Raw genomic sequence first — 14,671 nt, forward strand, 5'->3', positions numbered from 1 at the left:
GAGTATGGGGCGTCATAAGCAGGCACTGCATCTTTTGCATATATGGAGAGTGCAGAGCCAGTCACTCTTAGGAATTCTTAGCAGCCCCAACCCTAAGTTGGGGACTCAGACATGCTCAGCAGTGCCTCCACTCCTCCTGTAGTCAAAACCAAGTCAAGGTCAAGAAAGAGAGCCAAGAGCCTTGGGAGAAAACCAGAGCTAGGATAAGGGTCGAGGAAACCCTCCACAAAGAGGGATCGACCTGGGATGCTGATGCATACAGCCAACTCTCTGTGAGCGTACATGCAAGAGTCCCAAAAGTTGCAGTCAAAAATAACTAGTATTCTTTCTGAGCTCCTAGTGCCCTGGTCTTTCCTTGCCCCGGAAAACCGCAGGACTGGGTCAACTCAGAGTTCCTGAGAAATGCCTCCCCTGAGTTATTGCTGAATGTCATGCTCTCAGTTTCTATCAGTAATTCACATAAGAAATGACCATTTTAGGAACATCTTATGTTCTTCAGAAAATATGCCACTGAATTCATTCGTTTTACTTCTTGTACCATGAACCTAATATCCTGTCCTCAGTTTAGAGCAGAGAAATATTAATCTCTCCAGGCAAACATGTGCTTATTTTTATCAGACAATGTGAATGACATGGGACATGTTTTCCTCTCTGCATTGGCCCCTGTGAACCATAAGTTAAATTTAATGTTGAATTGTTCGCATATCATCCTAGGTTCTTGGATATCTCCTAATAAATTTTGATTTTCCTTTTTGTCTTGAACCATCTTGGTGTTTTCTGGTTTCATTTTTGTTTAACTTTTTAATTGTAAAGTGTAGTTATAAGGGGAAACACTGAAACTGTCTGCCCTGGCCAGACCAGATAGTAGCCACTTGCATGAGTAATCTTGGAACAGGAGGTCCTGGTAAGGAACATGGAACTGACAAGCTATCACCAACCAGAAGAATTTGGGAAAGGTCAAAAGGATAGAGAAGTCCGTATGCCCTACCAACCTCCCAGAATCCTCTTCGCTGGAATCCATTTTGGCTGAGTGATGCGTGCTCCACCAGCAAGAACCCTGAGTCAGAATGATCAGCCAGAGACAACCCAGAAACTAATCCCATGACATAAAACTTGAGAGTGCAGACCACTAGGCAGAGAAGGCCTCTCGGGTTCCCTCATCCTCGTGCTCTCCACCTGAGTGCCCCTTCTCCATAAAGTCTCTTACTTTGTCAACACATGTGTCTCCTCAGACAACTCATTTCCAAATGTTAGACAAGAACCCACTCTCGGGCCCTAGAAGGGGTCTCCCTTTCTGCAACAGAACAGATATCCAAAGGAATATACAAAACAAAAGCATTCTGTACAATGGTTATCTCAAGATAAACACCCATACAACCACCAGCCAGGTCAATACTCGGAAATTGCCAGCACCCCAAAAGCCCTTTCCTTCTCCCCTCAAACACCACCCATCCCTGACACAGAGCAGGACCCTGTGGCACAAAAGCCTTTCTGTGTCCTCTGGTTTTCGTTTGTAGGAGATGAGTTTCATCCAGCCTCCATGACCTTCCCTGAGTTCCAACAAGCAGGTTTAAATAGTTAATAATCAGGGAAGAGAGGGGATGCAGAAACAAGGGAAGAGCAGTCAAGAAACAATATTGCAGCCTTGGGAAGGGTTCTGGTTCCCCTTCAAAGGATATACACAATAATATTTTTGAGCTGTTTTGGGCAGATACTGAAACCCTCACCAGGTGGAAGAAGTTAACTGTATGTTTACCCACGAGCACGTAGACCCCAGACCAGCTGGAACCAGAAGGTTGATGATGCTGACTCCCACTTATCTCACCACCAACCGATTAGAAGAAGGTCCACAAGCTGATCATGCCCTCCTCTTTGAACCATTAGTCAAACTCTTCACCAACCCCCTCCAGGTCAGGACGCACAGTTCTGAGGGCATCGGCTCACTGGGGCCCCCTTTATTGGCAAAGCAATAAAGCTATTCTTTTCTACTTCACCCAAAACTCTGTCTCCGAGATTCAATTAGGCACTGGTGCACAGAGGCTGGTTTCAGCAGCATCTTCTCTCCCCAGTACCCTTCCCTTATCATTCTGACTGCTTTGCTTGAATTTAGCCCTGTGAGGCCCATCTAACCTCCAGGACTGAGAATTGATGCTGTTTTTAGCCGCTAAGTTGCAGTAATTTGTTACAGCAGCAACAGGAGGGAGAAAGACCTCCTGGAATCAGTCTTTCTATATAATCCTTCCCATTGCTATTGTGAAGAGAAGAAGAAAGCAAAGAAATAAAGACAAAACATTGCCAGGAAGTGTGATAGGGAGCAGTAGTTGTAATTCGTAGCAATTGCCTCATAGAACAAGATTCAAGCTTCAGAATTGTGCAGACCAGTGTAACAGCGAACGCTAGGGTCAATACAATAATGGTTAACATTTATTGAATGGCTGCTATTCGCTAGGCGCTTTATAAACATCCACTCTGACATTTCTCACTGTAACCCTATGAGACCAAGGCTACCATGCCCCATTTAACAGAGAAAGGCCCCTTGCTCGGTGGCACCGCATGGCATCAGAGCCCAGCTCTCAACCAACACCCTCTACTCATTCTCTAATGACGGTTGGAAGGTGACTCTGCCATCCAAGTTCGAGTCTGAATTATGAGCACTTAGTGTCCAAATCACTGAAAATTCTCATGAATTAGTGCGTGAGCTTTGGGAAAAAGAAGTGACCCTTCAAATACATTTATGTGAAGAATATGTTAACTACATGGGGCATTTTAAGGAGATCAAAATATACAGTCAGGACAACACAAGTGGCTGTACTTCTCAGGACCAGGAGGAAGGCATTTCCCCAGTTCCCTACGGAAAGTAGCATGGTTAAGGCCAGAACTAATGTCTATTCTCTCAGAGTAAGAGTTGGGTAAGTAATATGTAGCTCATTCCAGAGGTCAAATTTTGTTACTTTCAATTAAACTTTTCTGCTATCATTTTAAAGTCCTGAATAAAGAATCTACTTCTAAGGATTATTGAAGTTCAGTGTCAGAACTGGGTGAATCATTCCAAAGAAATGAGCCCACTTCAAGAACTACACCTTAATAAAGTGTATTTCCATCTGAGTGGGCAACTGTGAGTTACTTCTCCACCCTTTTTTCTTTGACCCCACAAAAGGAGAACAATAGGAAAGATACTAATAGTTATATCTCCATTTCATAAAACAGAAATAAAGAGGCCCAGAGATGTGAAGGGATATAGCTAAGCTTAGAATCCAGGCTTATCCATCCCTTCTCTAATCCTGGTTCATTTTAGTGATAAATTCCCAGACTTATTTATAAGCAACAAAACTGACTGGTTCGGCCCACCCTCTGGTGAGTGATCAGTAAGCAGTGACATGTTCCCCAAGTAGACTGAGATTAGGAAGATAGAGCTTCTAGAACAGACTTAGAAATGGAATCATCACATGATAATAAATGCCATGTTTTTAGCGCTTAGAATATACCAGGCAGTGTGTGAAGCGATTTACATATATGATGTCACCTCTCCTTAAAAGATCCCCATGAGGAATGTATATTATTGGCTCTATTCTACAGATAAGGAGTACTGAAGGTTAACTTACCAAGGGAACAGTCAGGAGCCTGTATGACGGGCATTGTGTTCAGGTCCTAAATACCATCCCTTCCTCAAGTATCAGCAGACAGGACTCCGAGGCAGCCCCCAGTGACATGGACTGGTCCGTCACGCAGTCCACCCTCTCCTCATCCTCTCTCTTTCTCTCCTGCTGGTAATTTTTCTGTTGAAGTGTTCACTATGAGGCAGGAAATTGTATCAGGCCCCATGGGAGGCTAATGTCTGAAGACTTTTGTGATATTCCTATCACTTAATTCAGAAGGATCTGAACAAACCATAAAGAAGTTATCTACTCCCCTTGAGTAAACGACGGGGCACAAAATTTAAGAAAAATAATACTTTCATGAAATACTTCTAAAATTCAAAATTAACATCAAAAAATCTATTTTAAATAAATATGGGAGAGCCAAGCCTACACTTGTACCACTCTCCCCACTGCCCTCATCCCAGCCTCAACCCTGTCAGATTCAGTCTATAGTTAATGACATCTTGTTCACTGCAAGTCTTTTTTACATTAAATTTGTATTTTAAAAATATAGTACTAAGCTAGTATTTATCTTGATGATTGAGTTTTAGGGATTTTTTTGAGCCCCCTTAAATTCGTACCTGGGGTGAGCACCTCTCTTGCCAGTTGCAGTGGGTACATAGAAGACAATCACATACGGTGGATCCTGATCCCCAGTTTATAATTTTCCCATGTCCTTGCTGTCTCCTCTAGATGTCAGCTATTCTCCATGCAGCCTCACCAAATTAGTGACTGTCCCATGCTCTCAAGTTAGTTCATGGCTGAGCTATGGGGGAGAAAGATCAGCAAAAGCCTTGCGGCAGAGCTACAGGGGAGGTCTGCTGTGTTTCTCTCTCTTTCTTAAAGGACATTTTTTTACACCATCAGTTGAGTAATTTGCCATGAGGGAAATTCCTATCTTTGACACCCTCAAATCAGTGTTGACATGTAATTTTAATTATTGAATTCCTATCACAGTTTCTCTAATGTAGTGGCTCTCAACCTTGAAAAAACAAATCCCTAAGCCTGAGCTGCTCCCTAGATCCAGGAAATCTGTATCTCCAGAGGTGTGAGCCTGGAGTCTGTAATCTTTAAAGCTTCTCAGATGATTCCGACGGGCAGGCAAGGCTGAGAATGAAAGTCAGTGAAAGGCTGACTTTCTATTTTCCTCCTCCTTTCTGTTTTTTTCTCTTGTGATCCTTTCTGGAGGCCATTAACAGCTTCCAGAGTCAGAAGGAGCAGCAGCCAGTTCCTGGCTTTCCCATACACCGGCTTTGTGACCTTGGATAAGATAGGTGACTTCTGTTTTCTCAGTTGTGCTATGGAGACAATCAGAGAATTGTTTGAAGGCACAAGCTAAGGCATCTAAAACACGGAGCATAGTGTCTGGCGTGCATGTGCCTGCATGCCTTCACATATCCACACACCCAGCATGAGCTATTAGTCTTTATCAGTTAGGAGTCCGTTCATCCAACCCAATGATAGGAAGCCCAATGAGTAAATAGATGAAGGCCGACTGCTTTTGGAAACCAGGGGTTAGGAGAGATTCAGATCCCACTCTCCTCTTCCAGGGGTCTGCAAACCTTCTGGGGTTCTGGGAAATAATTTGAAAACCACCAGAAGGGACATAATGACATTCCAGACTGTTTACCCTGTTTGGGGTGGCCTTTCTGGTCTTAGAACTGGTGGGGTCCATGTCCAGTCTCTCTTCTTGAGGCAGGATCTGACTGGCTGGATTCAGGATGGTTCTGTGGCCACAGGAGCCAGCAGAATAGAACTGATTGGCCAGAGTGGCCTCTGTAGCCTCATACTCATTAGAGGAAGCAGCCACTAAGTTAGACTACTGACCCACCCAAGAGACACTGCTTTAAAACCCCCATCCCCTGACTGGCCTGATGTCTCTGGTTTTTAGGTGTGTGGTGGTGGCTAGGAGGCTTGAGCCATTTCCTGTTCAAGAGTAGAAGAGTACTGAAGTGCCCTGTGCAGGAAGACCCTGAGGACATCCTGGCTTGGCAAGGATGCTTCCTCTGAAAAGAGTGGCTTGCCTGTTTTCCCATCTGAGAACAGCTGTGCTCTATTTGTTTCTTGGACGGTGTTGATTGTTTTCAACCCACCAGGGCAAACATGCCGGCCTGGTTCAGAGACCTCTGCCAGCCTCAGGCTGACTCAGAGAGGGCGAGGCAGAATGAACAGATTGGGATCAGTATAACGGAGGTTGGCTCAGCCTCAGACATCATCTGAACCACAAAACTAGCTATAGTCCCTTTTCTCTTCTGGAGGCTCATCTGGGCCCTGCCAGTTCATGCGTGGCTTCCATCTCTTCCTGTCATCTTTCCTATAGATATAGCTAGATACAGCATCTTATTTTTTCTTTTTCCCTTTTTCATAAAAGGGTACTAAATAAATGACTTAATAGAATAATTTGGTTTTTTCCTCCCCTGAGCCCATTTCCAGACTTGTTTGGAAAGAAAGTTATTTTGTACCAGAGCGTGTTTACAGTGTATGCCTGGGGGAGGGATAAAGTAGGAGTTTGAGATTAACAGATATTCACTACTATACATAAAGCAGACAAACAACAAGGACCTAACTGCCATAGAGCATAGGGAACTATATTCAATGCCTTGTAATAACCTATAATGGAAAAGAATCTGAAAAAGATTATATATAATTAAATATAATATATACAACTGAATTATATGACTTTCCTGATGGCTCAGACAGTACAGAATCTTTCTGCAATGCAGGAGACCCATGTTCGATCCCTGGATCGGTAAGATCCCCTGAAAGAGATAACCCCTCCAGTCTCTTTGCCTGGCAAGGATTCGACAGACAGAGGAGCCTGGCAGATTACAATCCATGGGGTCGCAAAGAGTCAGACACAACTGAGCAACTAACATACACACACACACATAACTGTATCATTCTGCTATATACCTGAAACTAACACAACATTGTAAATCCACTAAATTCCAATAAAAATATATCCCTCAACTGTTCTTTAGAGAAACGATTTTAGTCAGACTTCTAGTCATTGGGCTCTTTAATTGTAAATAACAAAAATGACTCATGTGGGCTTTAGCCACAGAGAAGAATTTATTATAAGGATAAAGCAACATCTCTGGGAAGGCAAGAAAGGAGTGTGGCCATGCTTCAGGAGGGGACGGGGGACTGGAAGGCTGCCAGGACACGCCTGCAATGTCTGCAGAGCTCTGCATGTGAGCTGCTTCTGTGTGTCTGCTCACTGGCTTTTCTTGCCTCTGCCTACAAGGAGAAACACTGCTGCCAGTCAGAGGGATGTACCTCCACTTCCAGTCCAGAGTGTGACTAGTGTCTTTCGGTATCTCCTCTAAGGAAACAGAACCTGACTGGTGAGATTCCATCAGCAGTGGTCAGTGGACAGACAGCCCAGTGACCATCTTCTCAACTGAAATTCCCTGATCTGGCTGATGATCTGAGTCACTTGTGGGAGACTTTTTTTTTTTTTAATACAGACCTAGGCTCCATCCTAGAATCTCTGAGTAGGAGCTGGGACTCTGCATTAAAAATTCCTCAAGCAATTCTGATGATAAATTAGATTTGAGAGCCACTGAAATGCAAGACCTTGGTATCCATTAATCTTTCCACTGAGGTCTAACGAGAGACTGCCTTTTAAGCTGTCTACTCTTCGTGGAGGCTATTACTGTAGGGCTTGAGTGAGCAATTCATTTCAGTGCAAATATACGTGAGTGGGCTGGGGAACTCCCCGAGCCACAGAACACTTGCTGTAGAACCAGTCTAGTGGAAATCTGAGACGCTGGCTCCGAGCTGAATCTAACGTCACTATTCTTGAGGAGTTCATGGTCAGGGCTTTCAGACAAGATGTCAAGAGCACTTCTTACCAGGTGAAATCTCCCTCAATGTTAGCCAAGGAGATGAGGCAGGTAGTGTGGGTCAGTGTAAGATATCAGAACCAAACCTAGGCTTAGAATCTAGGTCTTTGTAGTAAAGAAAAATGGAGCTCCACTGGGAAAATACCATCTTAAAGAATCAAACTGTGTTTTCTGTTCCCACGCTTTTCTTTCTTACACATGCCATTTCTGCTGCTTGGGGATATTACCTCTTCTAATGCCTAATGATTTGTTTTGTAAGACTTCACTTGTGTTCCACTCAGGGGAAGCATTCCCTGAGTCCCTCATCTGGGGATCTCTGCCTCTGCTTTTGCACTATTCTCTCTGTGCCTCAACCACGTGGCTTGTAATCATTTTACGTCTCCATCACCTCCACTTGATGATGGGTAGTTGGCACTTCAGTAAATGCTCTTATATGGGGGTTGGTGTGAACTGTCCTTCTACTGAATTGATGTATGATCTATCTGCTCATCTGGCCCCTGGCCTCCCTTCCGTCCTTCACAGCCCCCTTATTCCCACAGTCAGAGCCATTTTGCTTTGGCCAACAATCTTGTGGGAGGTTTTTTTTTTTTTGCTCCAGGTTCTGGGATCACTCATCCTTGAATCATGAAAAATAAGGTAACCTGTAAGCCATGAAACCCATTGCCAGGCCAATTAGGACACCCTTTAAGACCATGATGAATTTTGTAGATGTTTTATTTCTGTTTTACTATACAACATTCCAGCTACATTGGCCATCATTCACTAGGCATGATTCAGATATTACCTCATTTAACTCCTACTACAGGCCTACAAAGAGAGCTTTATAGGGAAAACTGGGAGTCAGAAAGCCCCAGTAACCTGCCTCAGTTACACCACCAGCAAGTTTCAGGACAAAGATCAAAACTCTAGATCCTTATGCTCTCAAACACCAGCTGCACTTGAGGCCCCTTAAGAAATCTGCTTTAAAGTCAGCTACCTTTCCCTGTGTCTGTCTTATTTTTGGATAAATATAAGCAATTATGGATCTGAATGTCATTGATCTGAACAACAACAACAATGTCTAGCCTGTGATCAGTTACCAACAGAATGGGAACCTAGGTCTACCTGCATCCCAGCTATGTACTATGGCTGATTTCTCCAGGGCTATCTTCACTTTTCATAAGACATTCCTAAACTCCAAGGAAGCCCTACTTTCATGATGCTGTTTGTCTCAGGTGGGGCCCCACACAGTAGGGTCTGAAGGCACCTACGTGCTCTATGATGAATAGGGCACCTACGTGCTCAGATGAATCCTCTGAGATTCATCACTGAGTCACAGAAGTGTCCCACATTCAGAAGGTCTGGGATTGTTCGTTAGGGCAAGGCACTACATTCACAGGTTTCCCAAATACAACATCTACGTATCTGACAGCCCACACAAGAAAGCATTGACCATGTGTCTGAAAGGACAGATTTTTAAGAAGTTCTAGGGGATATCAGAAATGACTGTATCAATTATAAATGAAGTACAAAGACAGTTTTAAAAATACACTGGAATCATGCACCCCCTTCATGCCCAAGCATGGTTCAAGGGTGAGAAACTTAAAGAGATGCACTTGGACAAAAAAGCAGAGTCAAACCCCACTTAGTCCAACAGAAGAGGTGAAAAGTAATCTGCAAGGGGGCAGGAGCCAAGCTGTTTCTCTCCAGGGACCGCAGACAGAGACTTGCGGGGAAAACAGAGGCACCGGGCAGATACTCGGCACCACACGTGGAAGCAATGGAGGGAATGCTGATTGAAGCAGGCTCAGGCATTGCCTCCTGAAAGCTCAGCACTGAAGCCTCCAGCTCATCAGCACACTTTTGTTCTATATGTAAAGGGTGATCACATCTAGACTTCCTCCAAGAGCAGAGAGCCATGGCGTGCCTGCACTGTGTTGAATGAAGTACCCCCTAAGCCCAAAGAACAGGAAACTGGCAACTTTGCTGCAGATTCTGAAACATGAGCAGGTGGCAGAAGTACAGGCCGGGGTGGGGGCGGCATGGGGAATAACCCTGCTTTTTTTTTGTTTTTTAATGTATTACATTTAAGGTGCTGGTGATGCTCACAAAATATCCAGTAAGCTGGTAGAGAACTTCTAGAACTCAAGAGAGGTCAGGGCACTAGATTTTACGAATCTTTTGCAGGAAGGTGATAAAATCTTGTGCATCTGAGGCAGAAAATAAAGCAAATCGAGGACCAAGGGTACAAGTTTAGGGAGACATACCCTGGGTGAGGCAGGCAGGTTACCAGGTCCCAAGTCCTTTCTCTTCTTCATACAAAGATTCCTTGAGAAATTAGCCTTCAGAACTTCCTAATGCTTATCTTATTCTGTTTCCTTCTACCCTGAACAAAAGTTAAAATTTTCATCCCAAACCTGACAGTCACATAGAGCCTTGGAATAAACGACCTTATTCAGTAAGCCCATAACAAACCTTGTAGTAGCATGCGGTCTTTGAATGGATAAATAACCTTTCTCAAAAAAAAGAACTATGGTATCTAAAACAGCATATTGCACACCATTATATTCCTATATTGTGCAAAAAATCCCTTATAAGAATGTTTGAAACTGTAAGTCAGGCTTTTAATAGATCTATTTTGTAAAGGTTTCCCCTCCTTTTTTCCTCCCCAGACACACTACTGGTAGAACACAAGGAAGTTGACTATATAAAGAATGTAGGATTTAATGCAAGTTTTATGACTTAAGGTTTACTTATTTTACCTGTCTTTCTTGAATTTCCTGAATCATCATTAGTTTACTATTTGCAGTTCCCACATTTTTCTCACTATACACACAAAATGAACAAAAGTCATGCTCATTGTTCCCAGCGGTGCTCTTTACACATTTTAAGCAAGCAAGTAGAAGTGCGGTGCAATCACCACAACACTCAGCAGAGTGAGTGATTGGGTTTCAGCTGTCTGCACTGAAAACTGTTTCTTAACATTATACCTGGTATGTATGCAGTTTCAACACGGCTCAGGGCTGAATAAGCACTAGACGGAGGTGGAAAGAATGCTATAACCCAGGTGTTCCTGACATTATCTGATAAAAGGAACTCAAAGGCTTGGTGTTGGTTGGTTGACGGATAAGCTTTATGACATTAACGAGTCAGGGGCAGGTTAGTTTGTTTTACACTCCCTTACAAAAGAGTAACCCAGTTTTCTCTAGTGCTCACTAAGAAAGTCCTAAATAAGAACTTTAACAAATGGGAACTCAAAAAAAAAAAAAAAAAATACAAGGTCACTGATGAAAACGTTTCACAAACACACAAAAATAAGGACAGAAATATTCAATACTCTGGAGCAGAGTCTTCAGATGGGGTATATCTAGCCCTAATGTGGGTGACCTCAAAATCTTTCAAGGGGTTCCTGAGAAAGGGTTATTTTATTTTTTTAATATTTATTTATTTGGCTGCACTGGGTCTTAGTTATGGCATGTGGGATCTAGTTCCTCGACCAGGAATCAAACCCAGGCCCCCTGCACTGAGAGCGTGGAGTCTTAGCCACTGGACCAATAGGAAATCTTTAAGGGGTAATTTTAAAGGAAATTTCCTCTACATCCTCACCTTTCATGTATTAATATAACCTTCCCTCAAACTGAGCAATCAAAAAACAACAAAATACTGTATAGACAATAATTCTTGTCTTGTCCAGGATAATTGTCTTGGACAAATTTTCCATTCTGTAAACTGAAGGCACACTACTCCCCTACAAATCATGCTGGACTGTACTTCCTTGAAGCATTCAAGCCTCCAGAGTCCTTGGGGCTGCCTGACACTCCCTGTTCTATATTTCTGTCCAGGGAGATTTAGAGACAAGGTGTTTGGGGACTTGTTAAGATGTTCAAAATCTGAATATGTGGTAAAGTGGGATACAGTGGAAGTAATGCCAATTTTTATTTAACAAATAGGCTACTTCCATCTCCAGATTCATGCCCAGGAAGAAACAGATCACTCTTGATGGAAACCCTACCAGCAAAGCAGGAAGTACCTGTAAGAAATGTTGAATACTACAAACAGCTTTTCTCATGAGTACTTTTTAAAATACTATTTAAAATATTCATCCTCAGAACAATCACTGAACCCCCATAAAAGTACCTTTGAACAGTTAAACAAGAATAGTTTAGTAGTGCTGATTATTTTAATTACTTTTCAGTGAATTATTTAATTACCAGAATTTTTTTGATGCATTGAATAAAACCTACATAAAAAAACTTTTCATGATCATATCATGAAATATTTATTTCAAATACAGTCAAATCTCAAATTTAATTTTATGAAATGACATTTCCAATCACCTAGTAACAGAAAATTAGATTTTAGTTGCCATACCAGTTAGTTTTTAGCACCCTACAGAATATTCTATAGAAAAATCTGATCCTAATAATGTTATTGATTCCTAATTCTACTAAAAGTCAAATGCACTAGTTCAATATATGTCCCCATGTTTAGTGAAAGATTACTTCTTGTTTTATCAATCTATGTGCTTCTCTCAGTTCAGTCGCTCACCCATGTCTGGCTCTTTGCGACCCCATGAACTGCAGCACACCAGACCTCCCTGTCCACCACCAACTCCCGGAATCCACCCAAACCCATGTCCATTGAGTTGGTGATGCCATCCAACCATCTCATCCTCTGTCATCCCCTTCTCCTCCTGCCCTCAATCTTTCCCAGCATCAGGGTCTTTTCAAATGAGTCAGTTCTTCACATCAGGCAGCCAAAGTATTGGAGTTCCAGCTTCAAAATTAGTCCTACCAATGAACACCCAGGGCTGATCTCCTTTAGGATGGACTGGTTGGATCTCCTTGCAGTCCAAGGGACTCTCAAGAGTCTTCTCCAACACCAGTTCAAAAGCATCAATTCTTCGGCACTCAGCTTTATTTACAGTCCAACTCTCACATCCATACATGACCACTGGAAAAACCATAGCCTTGACTAGACGGACCTTTGTTGGCAAAGTAATGTCTCTGCTTTTTAATATGCTGTCTAGGTTGGTCATAACTATCCTTCCAAGGAGTAAGCGTCTTTTTAATTTCATGGCTGCAATCACCATCTGCAGTGATTTTGGAGCCCAGAAAAATAAAGTCAATTTTAGCTTACAGAGACTGAGACATGTTAAAAGTTAAATATTGGGAAGTTGTGTATTGACTCATATTATTTTTAAAAAATATACATTAAATCTATGAATTTTATACCTTGAGTGCTTTTGGTAATCTCTTAAAAAAGATATTCTGTAATTTTTAAATAAATTTTCTTCTTCAAAATTCATTACCACAATATTTGAGTGGTCAGGTCAGACTTTCTGACAGAAAGGAAATATGATCTGGTTATCTGATTTAATGAGATGGTAGATATCTGACTTGATTTCATTATATGGTAGACATTTACCATAAATTGAATGATTAAACCTGCAGCTCAAAGTTTTTGAATGAATTATATATTTAATGAAATATATATTGTGTTAAAAATATATATAAAGCACCAACTGTATCAAAAAATATCTGAAAAAATGTTTTTGAAAGTATCCGCTTGGATTTTCCAGCTGGATTAAATGAAGTTTTTCTAAGTGAAAGAGTGATAGGTACAGTTAATAACCATTTGATAGTCTTGGTAAAGCCATTTGGGTTTATATCCCCAAATTTGTGAATGAATCACTAAGTAACAAATATTTCTAAAAGTTATAGCTACCAATTCTCTGTTCTCACCAACAAAAAGAACAATAAACTAATCATATTGTCAGTTGAAGGATGCTATATGATCTTGGCATGGGATTTAAAGAATTGAGTAAAATTTAATAAAATTACTTCCAAACCCATCTCTTTATTTAGGAGCTACTTCTCAGCATTTACATAGATAGAAATGAAAGGCAGAAACAGAACTGATATTGAGATCTCTTTCATTCTAGCTGGCCACATTTATCCAGGGATAAACTAATCAGAAAATTACTCTCATTAAAAGAGGACTTTCAACAATTTCACATTTCATTTAACAAGTGTCAAAATCTTAAATGTATTTTGAGTATGTAAAAGATTTTAATTATGCTAAATAGAAGAAATTTAGCACAATACATAAATTTTAAAATGTTTATATATATATATTTTGGCAAAGATGTATGATACTGTGATCAATATTACTTTTGGACATAAAGATATTAGTAAACTCCTATGACAACAAACTCCAAGAATATAAGAATCTGATCTAATGGAATTGGACCCCGCCCCCCAATCCAGTCCCTTATTCCCAAATATTCAGGCTTCTCTGGGGAAGCCATGTGGTGGGGCCTTTCTCAGTTCAGTGAACAATCAGTCTGTACAATAAACGCCACTATATTTACTTTAGTCCCTTGTGTGATAATACAGACTAAAATATCCTTTTTTCTTTATTATAACAGCGATAACATGATCCTACATTTTCACAATTTGACTTTTTGGATCCTATCTTGGCATTATTGTAGTTTCTATAGGATAAAACCTTGTCGGGAAATTGCAATGAAATACAAATTCAAAGAGAATAAACAAAGATGTAAAATTTTCAATATCTTTATCTTATATATGGTTGATGACATTAAATTTCTAAGATATTTTGCCTGCACTGAATATATTTGAAAGAGCAATGTCTTGTTTTAAAATGTCAATATTTGTACTATGCTGGAAATTCTATCTTTTGCCAATATTTATACTTAGGAACAGCTTTAAATGTAGAAAAGAACAATTTCCTTTTAAGATGATTTCTAAGCAACTATTAGGGAGTATTTGGGCAAAAAAAAGTTTGCAAATCACTATTCTAGACAGAAGAAAGGTTAGCAATGACCTTTTCGAGGCCAAGGTTGGTTGGAGCAGATGTTTATCAGCAGTGCCCAGACTGAGCAACTTTGCATTTGCTTGCTTTTCCTGGCACCTAGAGGGAAAATCATGCATAGACAGGAATTAAACATTTCTTCTCTAAAAACTGATTTATGGAACACTGTAAGAGGAACTCTATAACTCTGCCCAAGCAATAACTCCTTTTTGACCAGAGACTAGTCAAGTCAGGGAGGCCTGGCATGCTGCAGTCCATGGGGTCGCAAAGAGTCGGACACAACTGAGCGACTGAACTGAACTGAGTCAAGACTTAAGCTCTTTACTCTGCAGTTTTAGGAAAAGATACTCATTTCATGGAATATATTTT

Source organism: Odocoileus virginianus, chromosome 32 (genome assembly GCF_023699985.2).
Source record: "Odocoileus virginianus isolate 20LAN1187 ecotype Illinois chromosome 32, Ovbor_1.2, whole genome shotgun sequence".
Classification (NCBI taxonomy): domain Eukaryota; kingdom Metazoa; phylum Chordata; class Mammalia; order Artiodactyla; family Cervidae; genus Odocoileus; species Odocoileus virginianus.